Raw genomic sequence first — 2749 nt, forward strand, 5'->3', positions numbered from 1 at the left:
TGCTCGGTGGATTCGTTACATGTCATAATCGTTGAACGAGGATTTTTATTAATATGAGTGCTGAAAAGTGCAAAAGGTAAGTAAAAATAAATAGATATTTAAAATAACGAGATATTTAAATAAAAAAAGAAGAAAAATAAAGACTTTTATTTCAAAGCATTCTAGCTTTTAGAAGAGCCAAGCAACAAAGGATTAGGAATGATTCAAGCCTAAATTTGATCATGCGAATTTTTAAAATTATGACTACTTTTCCACACTACCAGGACTCTGGTTGAAACAGGGACGGGCTGATGGTCCAATTCTGCAAGATTTCTCCAGGTTTGGCATCACAAATGGTCAACTTGTTGAGATTTATCCCTTCTTCTTCTCCAGCCATGGCCACGAACAGATTGCCTATTCCTTCCATGATGTCATCAACGCCGGCTTGATCTGGAATCAAAGCTTGTTCTGGTACAAAGATTGTATTGCTTGACCCGTGATGGTCCCTTCCCGAGGCAGGCTCATATCCGAGTCCGTTGGTGCCTCTCTGATGCTTCAGCTGGATTGGCTCAATTATACCATTGGACTTATGTCCAAGTCCATTCTTAGGCTGATATCCATACTTCAACATTTCTGACGCAACCATTTTTGCTGCACTTGACAATTTGGTATCTTCGGGCTCTGTTTCCTCATTGACCCTTATAGCTTGAATGATTTCCAAAGTGTGAAAAGTGGCTCCGTCTAACTCGTCGGTGACTGGGATAGAATTAGCAGAACGAATGGGGTGACTAAGCTCTCCGTGGACGGTAACTTCTGTGCGTCCCCACTCAAACTTTACACATTGATGAAGAGTGGAAAGAACCGCTCTTGCCATGTGAACCCATGGTCTTCCCAATAACATGTTATAGTTGGACGATACATCCATCACTTGAAATAGAATGGGGAATTCAGCCGGCCCTACCTGCAATGTGAGATGTATCTCTCCGATGACACTTCTTTGCGCTCCATCAAAAGCTCTGACTTTCACACGACTTTCCCTTATCTCTCCCATATTAACGCCTAAATCCCTCAAAGTGGTGAAAGGACAGATGTTGCATCCAGAACCACCATCAATTAAAACTCTAGTCACAATTTTATCACAACATTTGACCGCAATGTGAAGCGCTTTGTTGTGACCAATCCCTTCTGCAGGCAACTCATCATCGTGGAAAGAAATCTTGTTAGCTTCCAGTATTCTTCCAATCGTTGCAGCTAAGGTCTCACTTGTGGTCTCTTTTGGAATTAGCACTCCGCTTAACACCTCCATCAAAGAATTCCTATGAGCTTCAGAACTCATAAGCAAAGACCAAATGGATATGTGGGCTGGTGTCTTCTTCAACTGTTCTTCAACCGAATAGTCTTTAGACTGCATCTTCTTCCAAAACTCTGTGGCTTCAGCATCGGTAACATTCTTTTTTGGATTATGTTCTTTTCCGAGAGCTCTTTTATTTAGGTCCTCTGGGGCATAGCACATCCCCGACCTAGTCATCCCTTGAGCCACGGCAGTGTCGATCATTTTGCCTTTGACACTTGCTCGATAGTCCCAAGGGACTGCTTTGGTGTCATACTCAGGCTTCTTAGTAATTAGAGTGGTCACTACAACTCTTGGGAGATATGTTTGGACAGTCAGAGGTTCTCTTAGTTGAACAGTGATAACAGGTTATGCCGAAGATGTCCTGGCATCCGCTTCATCTATATTTGAATAGTCGGGGGTCCCATATTCGTCATCCAGAGTAACCATGTTGACTTCCCGATTCTCATGGTTTGGCAAGGGATTGTTGTTCACATTGGGAGGTGTCGGAGTGCATTTGATTACTCCTCTCCTAATCAAAGACTCGATCTGGTTCTTCAAACCATAACAATCTTCTGTGTCGTGTCCTTGGACTCCCGAGTGGTAAGCACATCGCTTGTTCCCATCAAAATTGCGAGGGATTGGATCAGGAAGTTTTCCTTCAACTGGTTGCAGCACTCCCGCTGTCCTCAACCTCTCAAATAATTGAGCATAGGGTTCAGCAATCGGTGTGTAAGCGCGAGCATTTCTAGCTTCAGGATTTGGACGTGGTCTCGGTGCATAAGCTGGTCTATTTTGGTGGATTGGTGCTTAGACAGGGACATATGGTCTTGGAGGATTTTGGTATCCTGGTGCTCGGGGTGGATTATAGTGTGGTTGGGTATTATACACTGGGACGTATGAAGTATGCGCAGCGATTTGGGGATTATTGGGGTATCGGTGAGATGGTCCTCCTGGTTGATAAGTGACAGCTGAAACATCCTCTCTTTTCGTTTTGATGCTGCCAATGGAACCTGATTGTATAGCCCTACTTGCAGCTTGCAATGCGACCATAGACTGAATCTTCCCAGATTTAACACCCTCCTCTATAAAGTCTCCCATCTTGACCAATTCTGCAAACTTCTGACCCATCATTGACATCATCTTGTCAAAGTAGATACCTTCTTGAGCTCGAATAAAGTACTTTGAGAGCTCACTCTCATCTAGTGGTGGTTGCACCCTTGCGGCCTCAGTTCTCCAACGTCGTGCATATTCCTGGAAATTCTCAGATGGCTTCTTCTGTATATTGGCCAATGAGAATCTGTCAGCAGTAATTTCAGTATTGAATCTGAAACGAGTCATGAAGTCCTCGGCCATTTCCTGCCAATCACGCCATTTGCGAGGGTCTTGGCGAGTATACCCAAGTTAATGCTTCTCCAGACAGACTCCGAATGAACAATT

The sequence above is a fragment of the Solanum tuberosum genome, unplaced genomic scaffold, assembly GCF_000226075.1.
Source record: "Solanum tuberosum cultivar DM 1-3 516 R44 unplaced genomic scaffold, SolTub_3.0 scf00778, whole genome shotgun sequence".
Taxonomy (NCBI): Eukaryota; Viridiplantae; Streptophyta; class Magnoliopsida; order Solanales; family Solanaceae; genus Solanum; species Solanum tuberosum.